This window comes from Podarcis tiliguerta (assembly GCF_965153285.1).
Source record: "Podarcis tiliguerta genome assembly, chromosome: 12".
Classification (NCBI taxonomy): Eukaryota; Metazoa; Chordata; class Lepidosauria; order Squamata; family Lacertidae; genus Podarcis; species Podarcis tiliguerta.
The window spans coordinates 30,035,360-30,063,102 of NC_139545.1; the positions used below are offsets into that span (position 1 = coordinate 30,035,360).

The 27,743-nt window shown below is 42.9% G+C and overlaps 1 long non-coding RNA gene across 1 annotated transcript in view; it reads right to left on the bottom strand.

The window, feature by feature from the left end:
- LOC310660647 overlaps window positions 1–27,743 on the bottom strand; it is a 35,322-nt gene that overhangs the window by 2,836 nt on the left and 4,743 nt on the right. The window contains exons 3-6 of the long non-coding RNA XR_014503570.1: window positions 23,872–23,947; window positions 4,959–5,113; window positions 3,110–3,214; window positions 1,630–1,693 (exon numbers count right to left, since the gene is read on the bottom strand). This is a non-coding gene — a long non-coding RNA (uncharacterized lncRNA). The remainder of the gene's footprint in view (window positions 1–1,629; window positions 1,694–3,109; window positions 3,215–4,958; window positions 5,114–23,871; window positions 23,948–27,743) is intronic.

The window sequence follows — 27,743 nt, forward strand, 5'->3', positions numbered from 1 at the left end:
TGGTAGGTACACAAGCTGCTGTGAACATTCATTAGTGCACCAGAGTCACAAGTGCCACTGGCTTGTTGTTCCTATGAGCATGCACCCAAATCCCAAACACAAAGCAATATTGTTCCTAGTACTTTTGTTTCTCAATTGGAGAGAGAGAGAGAGAGAGAGAGAGAGAGAATAGTTTGCAAATGAGAAGCTGGAGCCTATTAAGTATTCCCATGGGCTCTGATCCAATCCTCCTAGCAGGTAACCTCAGTTAGATATTTGGGACAGTGCCGGTTAGTGGATTGGTGGTTAAGAAAGGGGAAAGGGGAATTATATCCAGCTGTTTCCCTTTCTAAGCAGCTAGTTGCTGGTATTGCATATCTAACACATGCAGTGTTTGTGTGTGTGTGGGTGTGGGTGTGGGTGTGGGTGTGTGAATGGATACATAAACAGATACCCTATTCCAGGAGTAGGCAACCTAAGGCCTGGGGGCCGGATGCAGCCCAATCGCCTTCTCAATCTGGCCCGCAAATGGTCCAGGAATCAGCATGTTTTTACATGAGTAGAATGTGTGCTTTTATTTAAAATGCATCTCTGGGTTATTTGTGGGGCATGGGAATTCGTTCATTTTTTTTCCTTTCAAAATACAGTCCGGCCCACCACATGGTCTGGGGGACGGTGGACCAGCCCATGGCTGAAAAAGGTTGCTGACCCCTGCCCTATTCTCGTAACAAGGAATGCTATCTGAGACATTCCTCAATTCTATATTCTGTCAGCTGTCCACTACTTTAATTTACTCTCCCCACCAGTTGTCCTGCAAAAATTTCTGAAGCATGAAGTATGGATTTAGTAATGTTTCATACAATGGTTTAGTAATTTAGTAATGTTTTATACAATGGCTAATCTCACAACAAATAATCTGTACTTCCTACAGAATGGCTGCAAGCTGAAGCACACACTGCAGTCTTAATGAAGGGTTGACTTTAGATTATGGGCAGTCCTTGTAACCTGCATGGGGCCACCTCAGTGCCACTGTCTCCATTGCTCACTTCTTCTCATCCTCTGCTTTAGGTTAGCGTTGCAGCGATAAGACACGTGAAGGCCTTTGAAGGTGCCTGATACCAATTTTGGCCCCTGCCCTTGCATTTATTATCAGAATAAATAATAGAGGCTGAAAGAAAAACAAGTGTGCAAGGAATCCAAAAAGGGCATGTACAGAATCTTCCCAAGAGGCAAAACTAGTGATTTATCAGTTACACGTGCCAAACACACAGAGGTATCCCTTAAAATACGAGTTGGAACTGCTCACCTTTGTATTGGGGCCTGTGGATATAGGCCATATCTTGACAGTCACTATTTTGTGAAATTGCATACCTGAACTTAAGGTTTGCGCATGTAAAGTGAATTAAGGCAACTCAATCACCCTAGCAGAACAAAACCAATTAAAAAAAAAAACACATCACAGGCTTCTTCCAGGTTGGAAAGTGACTAGGTAATTCGTTGAAAAGTGTGGGATACACTGGGTTAAAAGTGAAGTGGGGCTGGCTCTGATTCTGTTCTCTTAGAATTGTAGGTATTAGCATTTCACTATTAAGGGTCAAGCATGGCTGCTTTCAAACTATGGGCTAAAAACTAGAAGGAGAAAGTACATACCTGTGGGAGCATCTTGGAAAACCACAGGCCCCTTTCTTTGCAAAAGGACAAATTGTCGATTATCCTGCAAAGAACGAGAAAGAAAGCAGCATTTGACTGCAAGATCAAAAACGTGTCATGGGAGTTCTCTTCCAATTGTCTGCTACAGACCCTATTTGGTCTCTATAGGACTATTACAGGGGAGCAACTCTGATGGGAACAGCACAAGTAAATTACCAACTGATTGAAGAAGAAGTGGCAGGTAACTGAAGTGTTTCCTGCCTCCACTGAAAGATGTGCTCCGAATGCACTTTAGAAAGCAATTCACAATGTCTATCAGCGTTTCCCAACCTGGTGCCCTCCAGATGTTTTGAACTGCAACTCACATCAGCCTCAACCTGCATAGTCAGGGTGGCTGCAGCTAGTGGGATTTGTGGTCTAAAATGTCTAGTGGACATGGGGAAGGCTGGTGTATATGCAATTGGGAACAGAGCATATTTGGGGTAACAGCTGGCTCACTCACTTCCAACAGAATTCCATGGGTCTTTGGCATTAATTAAGTTCTGGGTTAGAATCAGGGGAGACCGGAGTGTGATTTTCCTCTTCTACTAACCACTTTAAGTGAATGCACTGTAACTACAGCTGACGGTAGATTTGACTTCCTAGCACCTAGCACATACCTAGTACCAAACAAATGGGTGGGGAATCTTCCCCTTCCCTGATGCTGTTGTTGGGATTTTAGGGGAGGGGTAGTACTGTCCACCTTTGGTCCCCATGCTGCACTCAGTGCTCACCTGTGGCTCCATGAAGCTGTTGGCATGTGACAACAGCCACATCCCAAGAACAGCTTAGCCTGGCTGGCTAAGAAGAAGAAGAAGAGTTTGGATTTGATATCCCGCCTTTCACTCCCTTTAAGGAGTCTCAAAGCGGCTAACATTCTCCTTTCCCTTCCTCCCCCACAACAAACACTCTGTGAGGTGAGTGGGGCTGAGAGACTGTGACTGGCCCAAGGTCACCCAGCAGCTGCATGTGGAGGAGCGGAGACGCGAACCCAGTTCCCCAGATTACAAGACTACCGCTCTCAACCACTACACCACACTGGCTCTCAACCAGGTGAGGGTAGCCAATGGATCTCAAACCCTCAGTGAGGTAGGGGACTCTCCCTGCATGTGAAGATAGGCTCTAGCGGATTGAGCAGACAAGACCAAAAGCGGGTCTCTCTCGAGACAGACGGATGCCAGCAACAGCTTCCAGCATCCCTGACTATTGGTTTATACTGTCTGAGACTGATAAGCTGGAGACCAACAACATCGCGCACATGTGTGTGTGTGTGTGACAGGTTCCACATTCCTAGTGTAAATCATCTAATTCTTGTCTGAAGAACTGGGTCCAGTTTCTTACAGTATTTTGTAGGGGGCAGGCCAGCACTCTACCCCCACATTTATTCCACTTTGAGGACAGGGTAAAAATTCTAAGACATTCCTCTGGAGGGTGGTGTTACCTTTTAACTATGAAGTGGATTTTTCTTTAACTGGGGCAGGAAGTCTTGGTGTTGCTTCAAGTTTTAACTCAGCTGTGCAGAGCAGGCAGGCAGCATTCCAGCTTCCTAAGTAAAATGGGGATGAAATAAGAGATGAAAGGGGGGGAAACTTTAAGCACTTCATATTTAAAAGGTCTTTTAAAAAATGTTTGACTTCCTATATTTTAATGTTTGGTGCTTTATTGTGTTTTATATGTGCTGGAAGCCGCCCAGAATGGATGGGGAAACCCAGCCAGAAGGGTGGGGTATAAACGAAAGAATAACAATAATGTCAGAAACCCCACACCCCTGAAAGCTGCTCAGCATTTTCCTCCTCCCACACTTCTCCAGGGAGACTAATGGTCCAATAAAAAGGATTCCACCTAGTCCTCAAATAATCATAATTATGACTATCCTGTGTTGCTAGCTCAATATTCTGTTTTTAAAGACCTTACAGAACTTTATTTTGCAGGAAGCAAGAAACCACCAGCAACTGGAATTAGGGAATGGGAAGCTGTGTTACACCAGATTAAATTTATTTAGCCCAGATTTGCCTATGCTAGCTGCTACTATGCAGCTTCTGAAGGTAGTGCCCCAACACTGAGCTCTCATTCTTTCCCATAGTGGTAGCAGTCAGGTAGCATTTGCACCAAAAGGTATGACAAAGGTGGAAAATGCAGAAGAGAGCAAGAGTTTAAAACAACCGGGTGATCAGTTTGGCTTGTGTCTTGCAGTGAGGAAAACAGTTATGGCTACAATCCACAAGATGGCAGGCTTGTCAAACTTCCTTGGGATATTTGAGCCGTGCTTTTGAACATAAGCAAAGCTTCAAGTTCACAAAACAAAAAATTCTGACTCGGTAGCCCGAATATGTCAACTTACGCATTTTGCACAAACATTCCACAGTCTTTTAGGAACAGTCTTTGCTATGTTCTGGGTTCAGATAAGAATGTAAAGTCATCTATAAGGAGCAGCTCTGGCTAAAATAATAATTTTCATATGCTCCCTTATTTTAGGGACCACCAGGGTGGCGTTCGTTGTTCTCCCCCTCCCAAATTTATCTTCATAACAACACTATGAGGCAGGCTGAATCTAAGGGACTTCATTGCCAGTAGAGGACTTGAACTCATTTTGCCCTAGCCCATGTCTGAGCTCTAACCACTACACCGCATTGGCTTCCTGCACGGCACAGCACATCCGACTCCAAAAATTATTCAAAATTCAGCACAGGCTAGCAAGCTGTTAAGTATACAGTGGCTAAAGTCATCAGTGTTTCAAAATGGCGTGCTATCTTTGCTGTTCAAGTGCTGCTGCCTTAAGCCAGAAAAGGTAAGAGAAGCAGACTCCTTCTGTGAGAAGGAGAGGGAAGTATTTTAGGGGTAAATTAAAAGGGAGACTACTGGGGAGACCACCTCAGCCAGTCTCATGGGTGGGACGGCTCTGGTCAGGGATGGTGGGCCTTCAAAGCATCTGCAGGGCACCGTGTTGACTAAGGCTGGGCTTAAGCATCAGACTAAGGTCACAGAGATGCAAGTCTCCACTAAAGCTCACTGTGTGACTATAGGCCAGTTACTTTCTCTCCCAGCCTAAACTAACCTCACAAGGTTGATGTGGGGACAAAACAGAAGGGAGATACTGTACACATTGCTCTGAGCTCCCTGGGGGAAATGACAGAGATCCATAAAGACATGAATGCATATAATCTGGAGAGGTACCAGCTCTCTCTCTGTACAAATTCAGCACCTAGGCGATCAGCATGCTGTAGACAAAATGAAAAAACAACAACTGTTTTATTAGTGAACTGGCACAGTTGAGAACACACAGTACTTACAATGCTCTAGCCCACCCAGAGGTCAGATGGATGCAAACAGCAGGGCACTCCAAATGGAGGAGTCATCTTTGGGAAGCAGCTGTAGCACCGGGTGAGGATTCACCTCCAAAGAAGGTTGAGGACAGAAGTGAAGATCACACATAAGATTGCTGGATCTAAAACAGAACATGACATGCAGAGAAAACTGATGAAAATCAATGCACATTTCCCAACGAGATATCATTTTATTGGTGAACTATTTCTGTGCATTAATGCTTGTGCTTGCTTGATTTTTTTTTGTTTATTTTGCAAAGTGCAGATGGAAATGAAGTATCAGTTGATGAAGTATCAGTTGAAGTATCAATTCATTTAGGATCCCTTGTGCAACGCAGAGTTAACTCAAGATACTCAGGCATTCTTCCCCCCCCCCCCCTTCCCTAAGCATTTCCTGCAGTGTGATAAGACAAGGAATGGGGCCTGTTTCAGAATTTAAAGGCACTGGCTATGATTAGTTTGAAGAAAACTTTCAATGGTGCCTTAAAGAAAAATGAAAAGAAGATTAATTCCTGAACCAGTACAAATAAAGATCTAGAGGAAATCCCAGCTGAATTCCACAAGAGGGCAGCAGAGTCCCGCATTTGGAAGAATGTGAAATCAGGCCATTCATTCTCCTTGTGTTTTGTTTTACTCTCCCTTCTCCCGCTTCATTATAATTTCGCTGAAAACAATAAATGCAAACAAACACTGTCAAGCGAGCAAACAGCAATATATAAACTGTATTTTGGAAGCACAGAACGGCAGCAAGTACCAGACAAGTTAAATGAAATGAGTACATGGTGTAAAGGGGGATAAATGCTAATCCTGGCTGGTGTTCATTAAAGCAATTTTGAATCCTGGATTGTTTGAATGGACATGAGAAGGTGCTTCATCTTCTGGCTGCCAATGCAGTATTTAAACCGATTTTTTTAAAAAAAGTGCAAATAACGCAAATTGTCTATAAACAAAGTTCTTTTTATCAAAAGCTGGGAATGGCTGTAGCTCAGCAACAGAGAACCTGCCAAGTATGCAGAAGTTCCCACCTTGAATCGCTGATATTTCCACATAGGCCTAGAAGAGACCTCTGTCTGGAACCTTGGTGAGCTGCTTTAAGTCAGTGCAAACAGTATGGAGCTAATGGCTCAATGATCTGACTCAGTGGCGTAACGTGGGTTGCTAGCACCTGGGGCCACAGGGAGGAAGGGAGGGAAACATACGGAGCATGCATGCAAATTCAACTGCCTAATGGCACCTGTGTCACCCAGAGGAGTGCAGCCACAGAAATAAGAGTTCTGTTGTCTGGAGAAGTCACTTCCTTGTTCACATGCAGAAGCCATTTTCAACAGAGACCAGTGACGGAGGCGTACAGCTGCATTAAGGCAGCACCCGGTGCTGAGATTTCATGCCCCTAACCATTTTGCACCCGGGGGAACTGCCCCTGTGCGCCCACACACACATCTCCAACACTATGCTACTGGTCTGACGTTGCATAAGGCATACCCCTCAACCATCCCGTTTTAAGCAGGACACCCTGGAAGTTACAGAAGCTGTCCCAGCTCCTGATTGACTCCTGGGATTTCCCATTTTGGCTCCTGCAAGATCACAGCCCTGAGAAACTCGCATTTTTGGGCACCGTCCTCTCATGCGAGTCACCAGGCTCTTGAGAGATGGTGGCCTTGAAAGATGTGCATCTTGGTTTTCCTCCCAAGCGCGTTTGAGGGTATGCATAAGGCAGCTTCCTGTGTTCCCGGCAAAATGTGGGCTAGCTCATGCTCTTGTTAGGTGGACTTGTAGCTGGTTTTACTGGCAGAAGGGAATTCAAGGGTGCATAGCCACTGAGCTTTTGTCACTTCAGGCACAACCCACCATTAGTTGGGAAGGAAAAGCCCATGCTGACTCCAAGCAACATGCAAACAATCTGCTGCAAACTGACTCTTAAAAATGTTGGATCAAACAAAGGCACTATGCCACTACAAATGATGTGCGGAAAGGTCCTAAGAGGTGAAAGGATAGCCTTCTTCAAATGTCTGAAGAGATGAAGGATCAGAGAGATGACGGATCAACCCTGCTTTCACTTGCTCCAAAAGAGGCAGGACCAAAACCAAAGGGTCAAATCACAAGGGGAAGGATTTCAATTAAACGTTTAGAAGAACAGTACAGTCATACCTCGGGTTAAAGTTGCTTCAGGTTGAGTGTTTTCGGGTTGCGCTCCGCGGCAACCCGGAAGTAATGGAACACGTTACTTCCGGGTTTCGCCACTCACGCATGCGCTCAAAATGATATCCCGCGCATGCGCAGAAGCAGCGAATCACGACCCGCACATGTGCAAATGTGCAGACGCGGGTTGCGTTCTCTTCAGGATGCAAACGAGGCTCCGGAACGGATCCCGTTTGCATCCAGAGGCACCACTGTACAAGCTGTTCTGCAGTGCCACAGACTAACCTCAGAAGATGTTGGGCTCTCCTTTGTTGGATGATTTGAAACAGAAGCTGGACAACCAACTTACCAGGGATACCGTAGGAGGGGATTTCTTATACCAACTGGGAGTTGGGGCAGGAAGGCTTTTGAGATCCTTTCCAAACCTGTTATTATATGGGGAGTGGAGAGATGTTTCCTAAACATGCACTTTTAATTTGAACCATGAAATAAAAAGACACTATAATCTGGTTCCTATAGGCATTTCTATTGGGCTAAGCACCATCACAACAGCCAGTTTCATTCAAAGGGGTATTCTGAATGCACCCAAACAGAACTGGTCAGCAGCGCCACCTTAGTTTCCAGGTGGCAGAGGGATGGATGCCGGAGTCCCACTAACAATATAAGACAAATAAAAATAGAAAAAGTAGTGCTTCTGGGGAAAAGGGCTGAACTTGGCCTCTCTATTTTCCCATGTGCTAGAAGATTCACCACCCTCTTTATGGAAGGCTATTTGCATATCTGATCTTCTATCCACCTATCTTGTTAGAGCTTTATGACTTCATTCTGCTAAATGCCTAAACCAGTCCCTTTTGATGCTGCTGAGATAACAATTATGATGCAAAGGCACAAGCAAATCTGGCCAAGACATAGCTAGTATGAAGGGGCATCCATGTGGTAAGGGGGAAGCGTGGTTGTGCTACTAGCCCCCACCTCCATTGTTACAAGCATCGCCAGCCCCGCCGACATCTCCACATGGTGCTTTCTCTCTTTAGACCTTTTTGACTGTTGTTGGCATCTGTCTGTCTCAAGAGATGATGCAGGGTGCTTCCAGAGGTGAAGTCAAACCCGCTGTGTTGGCAGCAGCAAAATGACCTCCTTGAGATGCAAGCCTGGGCAGAGTGTATGGACGACAAGACCCAGCCCCTCTCAGTCTCCTGGTCCAAAGGAACGCAGAGCAGCAGAGGACTAGGATCAGAGTTTTCCTTCTCCCAGATGGGCTACCTTCCCAGGATGAGGAGCCCTAGCTGCCCCTCACTTCCCTAATAGCACGTGCAGAAACTGCCTTCTTGGCTGTTGGACCCACTACTACTGGTGTCGTCCACTCAATCTGCCAGAGTCTCTCTTCACATGCAGGGGAAAGTCACTAAATCACCAAGGGTTTGAGACCTTATTATTCCTACATTTTCTAAGGTATAGAAGGAACCACACCAAGAGAGGGGAAGGGGAGTTTCTATTACAGGCCAGCCATGCCTCCTAAAGAGACAGGCCACACGCGTTGCCGGCTATGGCGGGGGGGGGGGGGAGGGGCAAGAGAGGCCTGCTCCCCTGAAGCAAACAGGAGAAGCTGTCCACTGCAGACCTCAAGGGCTCTGAATCAGAGTACAGTGGTACCTCTGGTTGCAAACGGGATCCGTTCTGGAGGCCCGTTCACAACCTGAAAAGAACGCAACCCACATCTGCTCACACGCAGGTCACGATTAATTGCTTCTGTGCATGCGTGTGACGTCATTTTGCACATGCGCAAGCAGCGAAACCCGGAAGTAATCCTTTCTGGTACTTCTGGGTTGCTGCAGGATGCAACCTGAAAAAGCGCGACCTGAAGCAGACGTAACATAAGGTATGACTGTACCCATCTGGACCTTAGTGCTATTTTTCCATAAAAAGAAATGCCAGAACTCACCATGGACACCTCCCTTTTTCTCTTAGAATGGCAATGGGGCCCACCTGAGAAGTGCCAGAACTGAGCTCTGGTGGGTTCTGGTATTTTGGGGTTTTTTTAAAGCCCTGCATCTACTATTTGTCTCATGGAAAATCTAGAGCACTTTATGGCAATTAATTCCCGTTGCTAAATGAAGATCACACACAAATATGCACCTGTGTCAAGAGAACATGAACCACTCAAGACCCAAAGCCATTTTCTACCTATTACGGCAGGAGTGATGTAAAAATTGCCTGTCCTAAAACACTAGCAGGGATTTGCTCTGGGCTTATTTGAAAACGAACCCAGATTGGCACCTGAGCAGGTAGCATAAATTTAGTTCCTAAAATCATCAAGAAACGTCAAGTATAAAAATGTAGCTGGTCGGACATGAAAATGTATTGATGTTGTATGGCACGGGGCCAAGTCTTTTGTACCTTTTCCTTGTCAGCAAGTGCCTTCATTTCATTACAGGAAATGTGCTTTTGGAGCACCTTCCTTTATCAGATTTCACTTATAAAGACACCAAGGTTTAAATTCTCTCCATGGTTCCATGCTGAATTTTACAGAGCAGGGAGAATTATGGCCCAGGCATTGCTTTAAAGTCAGTAGGTTGGCTTTCATATTGGGCAGCTTCCGCTCAAAAGCTTCTTTGTGAATCATAAATCAAATGAAGAGCATAATAAAATCACACTTTCTTTAAAAGTAGCTGTACAATGCATTTGGCTTTAGGAAGAGGAGGAAAAATCCCCCTCTCCCTCTGCGAAAATGGCTGAAATAAAATACAAATGGTTGATATTTATCCTAAAGTGCCCAGCGCCCGTTTTATATGCTGTTATTTCTCTCTTTTACAAATGTGTTCACTGTAATGTCCTCGTGAGACTGGCATCCTGTTTTTCCAGTAGCTCTCGGTGCTGAAGGAACGCAAAACAGAAGCCCCTGGTTTTAAAATAGGGACACAAATTAAGGCTTGCTGAAGAATGGGGACATTGAATGACAGCAGTTGCTCAGCTGTGGGGTTTGAAAAAGTGCTAGAAGAGGAAGGTCAAAGATACAATAAAGAGAGAGAGTGAGTGTTTGTGTGCTTCCAAACAGGCACACCATTTGGGGTGGGATTTAGTCACGTACCAGCAAATTCAGGTTGTACTGAATTAAAGTCGATTTGGACTTCTTGTGCAACATGCCCGATTCCCCCAAAATCAGACTTCTCACAATAAGGAATGGGGGAAATAGACTGGAAAGTGTGCAATAGCACTTGGTTGAATCCTGTGCAACCTCCCCGCACACAGATCAGAATGAATGCTTAATAAATAGCTGACTTCATCTAACCTCCCCACAAACTTTGTGCAAAGCAAATCAGGATCCATGGTCAGTGAAGAAGCCGACTTGAAGCAAGCAGATTCTGTACATCTGTGAACATTTATGCTCCTTGTGTTCATAACAGATTACATACACAGCAGATACCCGCGAGCTAACTAACATGTCAGGATAGAATATCCTAAAATAAAAAGAAATCTATATGTCCGGGGGGGGGGGGGGAGTGCGCGATAGAATCTGTTTAGCACTACAGGATGAAAAGTCTGGGACTGAATTCTTCCCCCCCACCATCCCGCTCTGTGGGGCGGGAATTCCACAACTTAAGGATTGCCACGGAGAATGCCCTCTCCCAGGTGACCACCACCCAAGCTTCTGAGGGCAGTGTGAGCACCTTTAATTAAGTCTGAAAGCGAACCAGTGGCCAATGAAGCTGTTTTTAAACAGGGGTTATGCAAGTTCTGAAGGCAATCCCAGCTATTAATTTTGGATGTTTTGAAGCTTCTGTGTCATCTTCAAGGGCAGGTGATAGGCACAATGAAGTGGCTTCACCCATATTTGCTCGGGTTCAGACCAATATTTACACCACCTGTACCCTAGCCACCTATGCTCCTGTTTCATCACACACAGGTCATTAGAGTACCAAGGCAAACTTTGTGCTCCACAGCAATGGAGAGGGGGGCACTCAGGAGCGATTGCGTCACCAGCTCTATGCAACTTGCCATTTCATAAGGCAATGGCAGCCTCAACAGGAACCCCCAGCCATGTCTGCCGACTATGAGTGTCTAAGTATGGAGGGGGCATGAAAGGTGGAAAAAGTGACTCTTCCCTCATGTGTACAAAGTGCCCCTGAGACTCTTTTTGGTGAAGTTGGAAATGCTATTATTAGAGAACTGGAGCACTCGGAAGTGCAATACGAAGTGCCAGATGGCACCGCGAAGTGAGCGGTGTGCGATTTACAGTAAACAAATTAGTTATCTTTGATGGGTCATGGGGAGAACAGAAATGGGCTCCGGCTCAATCAGGGAGTACTCTGGAAAATGTCAAAGAAAGCAAAATAAATAAATAAATAAATGAGCAAACGGTAGAATCTTCCCCCATTTAAAAGATGTTGGAAAATGCAGCTTGAGCAAGTTAAGTGAAAGTTGTGCGACTTGTAGAGTTTTGCAGCTGGTTGTTCAAGAGCTGTTTGCTGGAAATTCTTCCCCAAATGTGGGAAGTTTCTACCAAAATGGAGAGACTGGACCTCTTGAAAGTGAAGCATGGTTGTTGTTGTTTTAATGGCACAATTTTTTTGAAGGTAGGATAGTAGTCCGGGATCCACCCCACATGGTTAGGCTGCCAATGCCTATATGTTCACTAGATTCAGAATACATGGCAAAATATTACACATTGATTTGCGACCTCCCACAATTGCCAGATTAAAACGTATCCAGTACCCATTTGTTTCTCTTTAAGAAAAAAGTTCAAGTTCAAGCTCTGCACTGTGGGACAGGAAGCAGACACTCCTTCCAATTTAACCACAATGAAGCAGGGTGAAACTACATAAACAATCTATGCATGCTCCTATTCAAAATTACAGGGAAGGAAGCCCACCTAATTTAATTGAGGCTAAGAGATTTATTCCTGGATAATTATCCATAGTACCTTGAAAGTGCCAACACACATAAAGAGGTCCATTATGGCATGGGTGGAAAGGTATAGCCCTCTCCACCCAAGCTGTAACATGAATCAGCTGATATTGCTGCATGCCACACAGGTAGTATCACTAAATGAAGACTTATGGTAGGGATGAGCAAAGTGGATACTTCTGATTTCAGCAACGACACACTCTCGGGGAGAATCTACCTATGTTGTCCCTGCTCACAGAAGTTACACCTCACATCTGGGATACATGGGGGTCTGCCTCCATGCTGTAACCACAATGTCTAATATACCAATCAGGTTTGAATCATGTCTGGAAAAGTAGTGATCACCTGTGATTCCCCTACCTGGAGATGCCAGGGCTTGAACCTGGGTCCTTCTACATGCAGAGCAAATGCTGCACCACTGAGCTAAGGTAATAGCTGCCCCCACCTCCAATCTCAGACGGGTCAAGTGCTGAGGATGCCCTTGTGGGTTCAGGAGCCCCACACACGCTTGCACACCCCCAAAGCTGGAGGTGGGTTAACAAAATTGTTCTTTTCTTGCATGAGACCCAATTCAGTGGGGTTCAATTTTTGTACCCCTATTTCTACTGGTTCAAGAGTGTCGCTCATAAAACAGATTCTGTGAGTTCTGTTCCCTCTTTACAACCACTGCTTCTAAAAGAAAAATACATTTCTGAATAGACTGTTATCTGAAGTTATCAGACTAATGTATTAGCTTTATTTATAATTGCTGTTCTGTTCCCCAAGGTGCAAGCTACCAAGAGAACCATTAGAGTCACTGATTTATTTATTTTTTTACTTTTGTAGTAGGAACAGCTTTGTAAAAATTACTTTTTAAAAAGAGCAAGCTTAAAGTCTTTTCATTTAATCCACCTAAGTAAAAAAGGAAAAGCTGAACTAGGCAGAATAAACATGATTTCTCTGATGTGTCTGGTAAAAGGATTCTCCCGGGTAGAAGCTGCAACTTCTATTTATTTCACTTTATCAGCTCTCCATGCTGCAGAGACCTTGAAGAAATGTTGGGTCCCAGGGAGTTGTCACTCACTGACTCCTATAATCAGCTTCTAACCCATTCTCAGGATCTTGCTTGCTCAGATAGAGAGTGATAAGTCTACAGAAACCTGTCTGATAGAAAGTTCACTTCCTGAAGTTAGACCACAAACAACTGCCCTATATAACCCCCTAACAGATAAATCCTACAGGTGGGTCACAGAGGGAACTGAAGGCAAAGGAGCCAAAAGATCCACAATTCCTACAAGGTATATGGGCAGGGCAGAAGGGAGGGTCTGCTTGCTCTTTCTTTCTTTCTTTCTTTCTTTCTTTCTTTCTTTCTTTCTATCTTTCATTCATTTCCAAGGCTGGCTGCACTGCTGGGGAATGGTAAGGGCAGGCTTTGGAACCAAGCATTTCCTGGATCTGTCCCCTTTTTGCCATTACAGTGATACCTCAGGTTAAGTACATAATTCGTTCCGGAGGTCCGTTCTTAACCTGAAACTGTTCTTAATCTGAAGCACCACTTTAGCTAATTGGGCCTCGCACTGCTGCTGCGCCGCCGGAGCACAATTCTGTTCTCATCCTGAAGTAAAGTTCTTAACCTGAAGCACTATTTCTGGGTTAGTGGAGTCTGTAACCTGAAGCATATGTAACCTGAAGCGTATGTAACCCGAGGTACCACTGTACTAGTGTCAAAGCTCTGCCATTTACCCTCCTTCATGTGCCTCCTCCTCAAGAGGTCCGGAGGATGGCAACACAAGAACGGGCCTTTTCTGCAGTGGCTCCCCATCTGTGGAATGCTCTCCCCAGGGAAGTTTGCCTGGTGCCTTCATTATACACCTTTAGGTGCCAGACAAAAACGTTCCTTTTTAACCAGACCTTTGGTTGATTTGATTGACATCCTATGCCCTTTTAAAATAAGGGAGGTTTTTTGGGTGGCGGTTATTGGGTAGTTGTTGGTTTGTTTGTTTGTTTGTTTGTTTGTTTGTTTATTATTATGCATTTTGTGGTTTTATATTTTGATTGTATTCTGTGAACTGCCCTTAGACCTGTGGGTATAGGGCGTATATAAATAATAATTTGCAAGGTTTCTACTGCAGCTGGGAGAGACCACGTGAAGTTACATTTCTTTTGTGTTTCTCTGCCCTTGGAGAAGGAGAACCACAGTACCTTGTGGTCTCTGGGACCCCCTTCCACAGACTATAGGACTACAGCTTATAAAGACATTTTAACCAACAATGGGCCAACTACTTTGGTTCAGCTTTAAGAACATAAGAAGAGCTTCCTGGCTCAGGCCAATGGCCCATTCAGTCCAGCATCTTGTTCTCACAGTGGCTAAGCAGATGCTTGTGGGAACACAAGAGAACTCTCCTTTCCTGTGGCTTCCAGCAACTGGTATTCAGAAACCTTACTGCCCTGACCATGGAGGAAGAGCATAGCAATTGGGGGCCAATTTTACACTTCTGCTCCTCTTGGAGAGTAACCTTGTAAAATTGGGTAACAGCTAACAAACAACGTGGCTGGATGGAATTGCCTTCCTTGCTAAGCATGAAGAATGCTATGAGGGAAAACCCCATTCCGACACTTATTGCAGTCCAAGTGAAAAGAAGAAGATATCAGAATCACTGAATAGTGCTTCTTAGCCGGAGTGCACAGTGGATTTGGATGCATCCTGAATTGAGGTGGGGTCCCTCAAAGGGATTTGGGACTTGTCCAAGACAAAGTGGGACCTGCACAAAGGCTTTAATGTCTCAAAGCTGGGCTGTCACCAACCTTTTTTGGGCCAGTGGGCACACTTGGAATTTTGAGAAAGTGCCCTGGGCACAGAACAAATCACAAAATGGCTCCCATGGGCATGACACAAAATGGTTGCCATTGGGTGTGGCATACAACAATATAGCTGCCATAGAGGTATAAGCATAATACAAAATGATAGCATATATAAAAGGGCAGAAAAAGTGAAGTATGCCCCTCCCACATCAGCCACGAAAGAAGTCCCCGCATCAGCCATGAAGGGAGGCGGATTCTCAGCTCAATCAAATGTGAAATATTAGCATCCAATGAATTTTGAATCAAGCCAGGACAAATAGGAACTGATCAGCCAGAGCAAACTATCATCTTTTTGATAGAATGTTACTGTGACCTTTTCATGGGTGTCATATAAGGTTCTGGCAAGTCCATTCTACTTGTAACCAGAGGGAAATACTTTTACGTGGAAAGTAAATTCCTTTTAGTTCTTCCCACTTCAAAATCAACTTTAAAGTTGCCTGGCACAGAGGGCCTTGTGGATCCACTTGTTTACAGCTTGAATTATTTCTTACCTAGGGACACCTCTTTCGCACCTGCAATTCACAGATCAATTGCACACAAGTGGCATGAGGATGTTAAGGTCCGTATAGTAAAAGCTATGGTTTTCCCAGTAGTGATGTATGGAAGTGAGAGCTGGACCATAAAGAAGGCTGATCGCCGAAGAATTGATGCTTTTGAATTATGGTGCTGGAGGAGACTCTTGAGAGTCCCATGGACTGCACGAAGATCAAACCTATCCATTCTTAAGGAAATCAGCCCTGAGTGCTCACTGGAAGGACAGATCCTGAAGCCGAGGTTCCAATACTTTGGCCACCTCAGGAGAAGAGAAGACTCCCTGGAAAAGACCCTGATGTTGGGAAAGATGGAGGGCACAAGGAGAAGGGGACGACAGAGGATGAGATGGTTAGACAGTGTTCTTGAAGCTACCAACATGAGTTTGACCAAACTGCAGGAGGCAGTGGAAGACAGGAGTGCCTGGCGTGCTCTGGTCCATGGGGTCACGAAGAGTCGGACATGACTAAAACGACTAAACAACAACAACAATTACACCCACTCTAAAATGCTAAAAGCTGACCCTGTGGGGAAACCACTGAAGCCATCCTTCTGAAATTTGGCAGGATTCATGCCCTCAGAAAGAGTGACCTTGCCTGAAAATGTTGCCCAATTCTGCCAATATTTATTTTTTTAAGTTAAATGAATTTGGCACAAAAGACCCCTGGACCTATTTGCCTGTAATTTGGCAAGCTTTAACTACCAGGGTGGTGAGTGGGATGCTGGCACACCTGCAGATGTCAACCACTTCTGAGTATAGCTATTCTTTGCTTTTCCAGTAGTGAATAGGGGAGGAATGAAGTGCGACTCACATGGACTCTGAGACAAATCAGACACCTAGCAAAGGAACCTTGGGGTTGATGCACACCACTCATTCTTACCATTGAACAATGCACACTGAAGAACAAGGCATGAACTAACATTTTACCTTATTCTAAATTCTGGTCACTTCCCAAATACTGTTGAATTCTCGCTACTGAAGTATGGCGGTATCTGAGTTGCCGAATTGCTTCAGCGTGCAATACCAAGTTCCTGTCTGAGCCTCCCGAAATCAATATTTAGATGTAAAGGAGTTTCTTAGCCTTCTTCAAATGATTTGATAACATAAATTTGTTCCTTGTGACTGCAGAACCTTTTTTATTTTAAAAAAGAAATCCCTCTTTGCATTTCAAACCTCTGTGCCTCTAGTATCTGTTTAAACTCTTTCCCCTTCTTTATTAACTCATCAAAGCTAAAATGCCATTAAAGAGAGACATCGTCTGTCCTTCATAAGACAAATGTTAAATACTCTTAGCTCTTCTCAGAATCATCCCTTTAAACAGCATAACTATGATCTCTAATATCTCTCAGCCAGATGTTTCCCAGTTGGAGAGTAAGGTTTTGATGCACAGTTTCATGCTCTTAATCAATCTTTAAAGAAGCTTCTGGAGCTTCCAGGATGCTGTGAATTATATTTCTACTAATTCCGAGACTGCATTCTTCCCCTGACTTCATTATCTGCACACAAAGAGCATCATTTTCTAAATGCTCTGAATTCATTAGGCTTGCTTGTGTTTTGAGGAAGACTGCGATCATGGCTCGCAAAGCAGGCAACTGGTTTTGGTTTTGGTTTTTTTGTCTGCAGTTGGCATGAATAATTCCAATCAATGTTTTCCTTTTGCAAGACCAGAATTGTTCTCATGCTACATTTTCAAAGTTCGTGACTAGATTCCTGCAAATTAAATTCATTTCTGAAGAGGTTAAAAACATAGAAAATGAAGAACATTCTTTTTCTAAGGATAATTCCAGATGTGATTTCCTAGATGATCTAAAGCTTCAAAATGAAACCTTTGCACTCAGTGAAATGACTTCCCCATTCGCTTGCATGAATGGTGAGACATGGGCAAAGAAATTCAGGTAGGGATCATCATGCTCTTTGGAAGTGAATAGAGTGCCCTGAATGCAGAGGAGTTCTCTGCTCACATGGGATTCTGGATTGCAGCAGCTAAAGGTTAACTCACTTCTAGAATCTTGTCCTAGAAATCTCTTGACCTTGACACAAGTATTGTTGTCCTCACCTTTTAAAAGCCAATGTCTTTGCAATAGAAAAGTAATAAATCAGCCTTTAGAATTTGTTTTAGAAGCAAAGAAAAAAATCATCTGCTTTTGTGAACTAGGAATACTGAACTGAACTGTCTTGCCAAGATTTCCTGAAAGCTAGTCAAGCAGGAAATGCAACAGAGCAGGTGATCACACCAATTCATCTCTTCTACCTTCCCTGGATCACAATCACTGTTTCCACTAATGACTCTGAATACAAAAGTATCAATCTCCACCTCATTTTTTTATTAGAATACTTCTCAACCCTATATTATACCTTTTTTTGTAAAGTCAAAAATATATTAAATAAGTACAGAAACATGAGTTTTGTCTTTCCAATATTCAATAAGACACTATTAGTTTTCTATAACTAGTTGTTCAGCTCGTACATAACTAATCAATTTGAGCAAATACTGGGGTGAACAGCTGCTTTGTGCTGCAGCCAAACAATAAAGCAAATCAGGGTGATTTGTGATTGGGTTTATCCACACCTGAGACAAACCGTGATGTCAAGAACACATCCCGAGTTGGATCAGGGCCTCCTCAAAGCCTCACGCTGCTTTATCACTTGGAAAGCTACTTTTCTGTTCACCATATCACTATGCTTTTTCCTGTGCCACTACAGTGGTACCTCAGGTTAAGTATTTAATTCATTCCGGAGGTCCGTTCTTAACCTGAAACTGTTCTTAACCTGAAGCACCACTTTAGCTAATGGGGCCTCCCGCTGCCGCCGCGCCGCAGGAGCACGATTTCTGTTCTTATCCTGAAGCAAAGTTCTTAACCTGAGGTACTATTTCAGGGTTTGCGGAGTCTGTAACTCCGTATGTAACCTGAAGCGTATGTAACCTGAGGTACCACTGTAATGCTTTCAGGGCCACATTAAGACTTGACAGGCAGGCAATATATTTCATTCCTACCCTCTTCTCACATATAAAGCAGATGCACATCAATTTATCATTTACATCAGGGGAGACTTACCTGTGACCCTGCAAATGTTGCTGGGCTACAGTTAATTCCCACTAGCCTCAGCCAGCATAGCCAGTGTTCAGGAACAATGGAAGTGGCTATTGAAGGATGTCTAAGGTGGCTGGGGCGATGATGCTAATTAAAAAAAAAAATGTACAAGAATACAAACCACTCAGCCACCTCTCAGTTATTTCTTCAATTTCACAAGGATTTGAACCTACAATTGCATTAATGAATTCAACAGCAATCAACAGAAACATTATTATGACTCTAGATTCAGTTAGGTAGCCATGTTGTTCTGACACAGTCAAAGTAATAACAATAATAAAAATTGTCCAGTAGCACCTTATAGACCAACTAAGTTTGTTCTGGTATAAGCTTTTGTGTGCATGCACACTTCTTCAGATACAGTCATATGATTATAACTGTAAACTCCCTATACAGAAGTTCCTTTTTTCTTCCAAATTATTGACCCCAGTATGATTTTAGCTTATACAGTGGCACCTCAGTGCTTTTTCCTGTGCCACTACAGTGGTACCTCAGGTTAAGTACTTAATTCATTCCGGAGGTCTGTACTTAACCTGAAACTGTTCTTAACTTGAAGCACCACTTTAGCTAATGGGGCCTCCTGCTGCTGCCACGCCGCCAGAGCACGATTTCTGTTCTCATCCTGAAGCAAAGTGCTTAACCTGAAGCACTATTTCTGGGTTAACAGAGCCTGTAACCTGAAGCGTATGTAACCTGAAGCGTATGTAACCCGAGGTACCACTGTATAACAGATTAACTTTTCTGTGGATTGCCTTGATGCATGTTTTCAATCTGAAAAATGCCCAGGTTGCCCAACAACGGGTTGGTTGCTCTGTACTTTCTCATAGCTCTTTGCAATACATCAAGTGTTCAGCCACGATTAAAATGTCAGTTGCATAGAGAGTCTGAACACTGGGGCGCCTTAAGTATTCTGCTGGGTTGTTTACTGAAACCATCTGAAAGGGGATATATTTCTTATTTAATTGCATGTGTCTCATCCAGCATCCCAAACAGCAAGAGCAGGATATCTTTACATGGCACAAGTGTCCTTGCAATTTTTGAGAAGTGACTCAATGTGTCATATGGTGTGACCTGTTTAATTCATCTCCCTCTCCACTTCTCCATTTCACCCTTCCTTCTTTCCTTCCTTCCTTCCTTCCTTCCCTCTATTCAGCCTTTTTCTTTGTATTATTCCTCACAGTTATTTTCTCCCCCTGCTCCACTATTTAGTGCCTCCTTTTTCCTCCATTTCCAGTTTGGCACTGCTGGAAGTGCTATGTTAAAGTGCTCTCAATTCTCCAACTGTGAAATGAGCACCTTAGCAACCTTCCTTACATGGTCAACCCAAGAATTAAAAGAGGCATTTCCCAGACAGTTCATTTTTGCTATGGTATTGCACTGCAATTCTCATATGCAGTTGATCTCCTGGCTATGCAGATTTCCCCAGTTAGGAAACTGTAGCTTCACATCCCTTGTTGTGTTAAATGATTGAGGAAAGCGCTATTTGCGTACCACATGAACACAATGTATTCATGACTGCAAGTGGATGGCGACTTAAGTGTCACCAGCAACCATTATTCGGTGTCTGTGACTATCATGAGTGACCAATGACACAACTCTCCACCCCAAAGTATTCAATTATCCATGGCATTTATGGATAAGGCGCCCCGGGGCGGAAAACAGGTACACAATTTAAAAACAAAAGCTGTTAAGTTGTGGGTGAACATATCAGACGACACAGTGATTCTTCAAACAGCAATTGTTCATTCACAGGCCAGAACAGAACTGAACTGAAGGGTTCAGCCAGCCTGCTTATATAGAGCTCCACTAGAATACAACAGTAACCATTTTCTGTAACTATACAATCACTGAACGCCACTTTCGATCCCTTATTTGCATATGTGGAGCTGAACTATCTACAGTATCCCCCTGCTGGCCCAGGGTGAGAACTTCAGTACATAACAAAAGCAAAACAAAAAAACATTCTGAAACAGTGAAAACATTCTAAAAACAATTGCAATTAAAACCATTCTCTTATCCAATGATCTCAGAGTTGCCAGAGGAGAGAGAAATGAAGAGTGGGAGAAATGAGAGAAAGGGAAAATGTGCATATATTTGTTTATTTTTTAACAGTGTTTTATTTTTACTGCTGTGAAACCAATTGCAAAAGGCTGATTTCTCACCCGCCATTCCACAGTAGGCAACAAGCACACATTTAGTGCTTTAAATGCCGCCCCGAAGGAGGACCAACACCAACAAGACCCAATACATTTTGCTTGTGAAGAAAGAGAAGCAAAAACCTCTCCCCGCCCCCCAGAAAGAGTCAAGGTGCAGAGTATCCAAAGCTATCTTATTTAGGCATCTGAGACAGAAGATCCTACATGCGCCCCCACTCCTTCTTTGCAGGAAATGTACAATAAGAATAAAAACCAGCAATTTGCTACCTTTTCTCAACACCCAAACCAGAGGAAGCTGCCTCATTCTGCCTAATATTAGGGCCGGTGACAATCCCATCTTTCCCTTTCAAGCCATCATGACCCATGGTTTTCATTGACTGTGTGCATTTAAGCCATCCAAAGCAGCAACACACATATCTTTGTGTGGAGGCAATTCTCTGAGCCTTCAAGCACTGCACCATCAACTGTAGTGCAGGCATGAACTGGCCTCAAGCTTTGATAAGCAGAGATGGGGGAGAAATTCAGTTCAATTCACATTTTGCGAATTTGCACTTCCTGAAAGAAAACGCAACCATCCTTTCAATTTCACACTTCTGTTAATTTTGTGATGGAGTCCTTCTACCAAAAATGTGTACATAAATGCATATATTAGATCAAGGTGTGTTAAAAATGCAAATGCTCATGAAAATATATTTTAAATATGCATTATGTTAGGTGATTTTTGGCAACGCTGCATAGGAAAACATATATTAAAGCAGACAAGCATGCTAAAAGCCTGACCAATTTTTCTGAGAACTTTAAAAAAACCCTCACAGACTGAGGGAGAAATGTGCTGAAGTAAATTTAAGATTGGAAAATTGAGAAATGGAAACTGACAGATTCATCTGTTCCAATCTGAAAGGAGAAAGTTTCCAACCTGCAGTGTGATTCTCTTGCTGTAGAAATTAGAAGTGACCCTCTCCATCTCCTCCATTTCTTGCTGCTGTGCAATTTTTTTTAGAGGAATCCTATTTCCCGTGGTTTACCAACTTGGTTCATTTGTGTACATGCTAGCATATTACAACCCCTGAGAAATAGCATACTTTGAATGCCTTATCAACAGATGATAGATCTTCCATGAAAAAGTAAATCTTGTAGGTTGATTACACTGACCTAACAGTTCCCCTAATTTTAATTCTTGCATAAAAACGTAATTTTGCAAGATAGATCCTGCTGGGCCTTAATGAAGGCACATAATTTATTTCAGCTTTTTTTAAAAAAATATATCCTCAGTCATGCATAAAGGCATGAAGTGGAAATCTGAGCATTATTAAAATGATTCCATAAGCTAAGACTGCCTACCGCAGAGTTTGAGCTAAACACAGCAATGGGTGATGAGATTTGGTGGGTGGGCAACCACAATTGGCTTTTGAATTAAGTGGGGGGTGGGATCAAGGAGGAAGAAGAGATAAAAAGGTGTCAGGTTAACAATCATGCAATTATGTGTGTGTTGAAGAAATCAGAAGTGGAATTACATCAATGTGCAATTCACTAAGAGATTTATTTCTTTTTTCAAAAGAGCATTTAGCAAATGTTTGATTTGTGTAGTTGTGTCTTTAAAAACTCTAGTGTTCCACTTTATACACAACAATGTACACAGACCACCTTGACCAAAGGACACTCAGCAGTTTTAACCTGATTATTACACAGGCACACAGCCACTGTGCTTCAGATAAAAGCACCCAGAACTTCACTGCCAAGCTTAACTCAGAAATCTTTGCTGGACTATTGTGGCTCAGCAAGGATGGCAGAGGTAACAGCAAAGAAATTGCAGCAAGGTGTAAATGAATACATCTTACATGGGCAGCCCTGGTTCTCTACGTGGCGAGTGTGCAAGTTATGGGGCTGGAAATCCCTTATCCCAAGTAAGAGGTTTTGCTTAGCTAACTGATCAGTGCATATAAAAATAAATAAACTTTTTTCTAGATGTGCTCCTCCATCATCTGTATTTCTGAGCTTTCCCTTCACAATCTTCTGAAGTATTTTACAGCAGTTATTGAAATTAGTGGTGGACTAACTCCTCTCAACTCAGTGAGGAATTGTGTTCAAATTTTGCAAAACAGCTAGACAATTTCTTTTTTCTCCGCCCCTCCCCCTCCACAAACCCAATTCCAAATTGGGAAATGCCTTCACTCTCCTAGCGATGTCATCAGGACTGCAAAGGGGTCCAAAATCATTCGCTTCTCCCAACCCCAAGCCCAAATTCCCTAGTTTCTCAGTAATTGCCCCCCATCAGTGCAACATCAATGCCACCCTACACCAGCCACTGCCATGCTCACTCACAGAGAGACAATCTTTGCACCGTTTTCAGAAAAGAGAGAGAATGTGTGTCTAGTCCTGGCGTCCAGTGAAGTATGGGAATATTTTAAGGGCCACAATCCATATAGGAGAGGCTGGACCAGTGCAAACAGAAACTGACCAAGATGAGCAAAGTCTCCTGTGCATTGTGGATTTTTGAGGGGCTATTATTGAAACCTTTTGTGAGCACCATAAGAGGTACTGCAGATACACTGGTGCCCACAGGTGTCATGTTGGAAACCCTTGTATAACAGTTCAGCCAATAGAGTGAGTGAGTGTTTTCGTGGGCGGCAGGTTCAGGGAGATTTGCAGACAATGATGAGTTTCAAGTCTACTTTAAGGTTTCATAAACTTTCAAAGTTAAGGTTATTATATAATGTTTTTTAACCAAACTGAGATCCTTGCATCCTCATAAAGTTACCCATTCCCAAGTTTTAAAAAGTCATGATAATTATGATTCACTTGTTAGAGAGATCAAATATTTTAATTTCTTCTGCAGAGGCTATCCTTAGCAAAAGGTCCTGGCAGACCAATTTAGTTTAAAAGCCTTGTATGGAGGGCAAGGAAGAGGTTATTAAAAGATGCATAGACTAATACAGGACTCAATAAGTCTCACTTTTCCCCAAAAAAACAAAGGAAGCCCATTACATTTGACCTTTCATCTTTTGAAATGATTAATCTTTACAGCAAAATTTTTCCTTAATCAGCTCTTTAATGCTAATCACAGAAAATGACTCCCCAACTTTTAGAAGCTTAATTTGGAACAATTCCTGCTTCCAATACCTCTTTGAAACACAGTCTTAAAAAGCGCAGTTCATTTCTGCTGGGGACATACTTCTAGAAGGTCAAAAAATAAAACTTGTGCTATTTCTACTCACCTTATATTAGAAGATGTATCAAACTACCCATGAACACTCATACGATATATCATTGAACATGAATGGATCCAGTGACCTGTAGAGGACAAGGTTATTGAGCAACCTATTAGACATGCTGACAAAAATACAATATTTGGGTCATATTATACAACATAAAAACAATTACTTTAAAATGTTTCACTGGGATAGTTTAAAGATACAGCTCACAAAAACAAATTAACTTAGAAGAGAAGACCTCTTTATGCATTACATTTAGAGGTGACACAATTGGGTACAGGCACCAAATAAGGCAACCAAAATAAGCACCTGTAAGTTAATTAGAATTGTGCACTCCTTTACGTCTTAAAATATTACTTTAAGTGTTTTACTTCAAAAGTTTGCCAGTCTGTCTTAGGCATGCTTCGGGGCCTGGGCATGCCCAGTTTTGATTTTGGGTGTTTTTTTTTTAAATATAATAATAATAATAATAATAATAATAATAATAATAATAGAATATCATAGACATTCCTATAAATAACCAATAGTCGTGTCTCCATTCACCATACCCTTTATACAAGCAGGTATCATAAAGTCAATTGCTTCATCGATATTACATTCTGTCTACCTGAACAGATACACTATTATTGCAATTTTTAGCTCTTACGATTTTTAGCTCTTATTTTCTGATAACAGAATATTCATTTTCAAACCTTGCAGCAGTGGATAAATTTCTTCCAATGTTCCATAGCAAATTGTTTTATTTTTATGCTGCTCCTAAAAAATATTGGGTGTGTGAAATATTGTACTTCGTTATTCTATGCCACACCCTGTTTCTCCATTTTCTCTATGTCAGCAGTTCTCTCCCCACCCTCACACCAGTTTTTGGCCATTGAAACATTGGCACAGGCAGGAATCAAGAGGCGAGGAGAGATAGTTCCATCATGCAAGCACTGTGTTGAATTCTTCCCCATATATTTGCTTGGGCCACTACACAGTATATAAGCAGGCATTCCTAAAAAGAAAAACAACCAGTTTTTCTACTTTTGCACATATAAACCTCGTATAACAGATTTTATTACAATCTGGTATGTTGTATACTGCCTTGATATCCTTTTATGAAGTTGAGGATTATAAATACAACACACTCGTCGCAGGGCCAGCCCTACCATTCGGCACAGTGAGTCAGCTTCCTTAGGCAGCTCATTTGGGATGTAATGAAAGGGCAGCAAATTACTAGACATCTGTCACTGCATGCTTACTGCCAGGGAAAGGTACCTGTGAGATTTTCTGCCTAAAGTGGCAAAATAACTCAACCAACCAGGAGTGCTTTGTAGCTTGACATGGAGGGGTGAGGATGGTGTTATCTACTGCTCTGCCTCAGGTAGGAACATGTTTTGTGGTGCATACAGCTGTATGCATGCTCCATCATCCCTGACCACTGGTCCTGCTAGCTAGGAGTGATGGGACTTGTAGTCCAAAAACAACTGGAGACCCATGTTTGGGAAACTCAGTGCTAAGGGAATCCAGTCAATGTTTTATGTGCTCCAGTTCACCACAGTCTTGAATAGTTTGAGCCCACAATCTACACAAAGCTCAGGAGCTCTGGAAGCTCTGGAAAATGTGTACCTATGGGTTGGAGAAATGGGAGCATACAAAAATCACCTGTCAGGCATTGGAAGTCATCCTGTGACACTTGGATCACACACACACACACACACACACACACACACACACACACAGACCCTTGGCTCAGCACACCAGTACCTGCTTTGCCAGAAGAAATCCACCAGGATCTCTACCAGGAAAAGCTTCTGCTTCTGCAGGAAGGAACAGAAGGGGGTAGAGAGGTAGAGAGCAGCCACAAGGAGGGGCATTTTTCCTGTCCAGGAGCGGGCACTGATACAGCTCGTTGCCAAAGGTGCAAGGGACCTTAGATACGCCTTGTGCTATGGAGACTATGCACTGAGGCAGGTGATGAGATCTATTTCTGACCAACTTTTCTTATGCCTAACATGTGTTCAGGTTTGTCCTATGAAAGATGGGTTGGTCACCAACCTTCGTGCAATTAGTACACATAGGAGCCAACTCTCCCCTCCACCCCAATGAATTATTTGAGGGTGCCTCCCCTGCCCAAAGTTGATGAATGTTGCCATTCAAGTGCGGTGTGTATGTTTATGTATCTTGTGGTTGCTTATGCAGGGTGGGGCTTACCTGCCCCCTCTCCCAATATTTTATTCAAGTTGGCACCCCTGATAGTACAGAAAAATAACCTACAGAAATTAACTATGGCCTGGTTTATATGCCTTTAGGAAGGAAATGACTTCTGTGTGGTAGACCCTGCTTCAGCATTCTGTGCTTTTCTTAACCCATCACAGCAGCTCCTCCTTTCCCCGCTGCATACCATTCTGCAAATGTGCACAGAGTGGCAGCCTAATAAAAGTGTGCTGTGCAATTTTCAAATTCTTTCTCCATATGTGTCTCCCCCCACTTGTCTCCCTCCCATTTATTTCCCTTTTGTGCGTTCCTTTATAGTCTCATTTTTTGTTCTGGAAAACTTTAGACTTCAGTTAAGATAAGCTTCACGGAAATGGTAACAGTAATTAGCACATACAAGGGCAAGTTCCTTGGGGGATTTCGAAATAAGAACTTTCCCTACCGAGATAAATAGTGGCAACGTGGAAATCAAAATGTTTTGGTAGCACTTGATAGAACCACAAAGACTCTCCAGTGAATTTTATCACATGGCTATGGACGCTTGTTCAGTGCTCCGCATAATAAAGAAATGTCTAATGTCAAAACAATTGCCTCAGAAACCTAAGATAAGTCTTTATGAAAAGTGCGAAATCTTAACACAAAAGAAAGGCCTGCTGTTTCTCCAACTGCCTAAACAAATTGAAATAGGCAAGTTTTTAAAAATATAATCTCTCTCTCTGATAACTTAATTTCTTAAATGGGGCCCTATATGAGTGCTCTTGAGCAACAGTGGGGGGAAAAACAAGGAGTGTCAGATAACACTGTGTGTATTTATTGTTTCAGTTCTTTGCCTTTTAACTATTACAGTGTTCCATTTCTCTTTCAATCATTTTAGGAACAGTTTAAGTACTGCTTGCCCTCCTCTATCATGGCAGTGACCCTATTATTCTATTATATAATGCAGCGCAGGGTAATAAAAGAGACACCCACAATCATTAATGCACGCCAATACGTTCTCCCTTTAATCTTCCAGCATCTCTTTGCCTCTGTATGCGTAATTAGTACACGGAGATAAACTGCTTTTCAGCTATGTTTGATTTATTCAGTGTGGTGTAATTATAAATAAATTGAATCAACGAATACTGAATAAATCAGTTTCTGCCGAGAGAAAATTGAAACCGGTGGCCTTTTGCACAATGGAATCACTCTCTTGTTTGTCCTTTGATAGCTGTTAAAATTTCACTCTGTAAATATTTCTTTGTAAATTAGCTGACAATATGGAAATGCTCTTTATTCTCTGCGAAGTATACACAAATTGTTGTGCCTTCCCCCCCCCCCCCCCCGGATATGCACATAGTTAGCAAACATAAATAACTGCAAAATAAGCCGTTTTGGGGGGTTGCTGCTGCTGTGCCAAATAGAATTAATTGTGATATTCTTTAGAATTGTATCTGCAGAAGGGCCCGATATAATTTGCTGATAGTACAGGAACTACAAGGAGAGGGCATTGAAAAGTACGTTATCTTCCTTAAATACCACCCTATTAAAAAGCATGGGACGGGTCAGAATGTTTCCATATATGATTTATAAGTACAAGCTGCAACCATGGCCCAATATGGGCAGTGTGTGATTTCTAGAAAAATACATGCAGAGGGTTAAATCTGTAAACCCTTTTCTCCCAACCCCTACCACCGTATCAG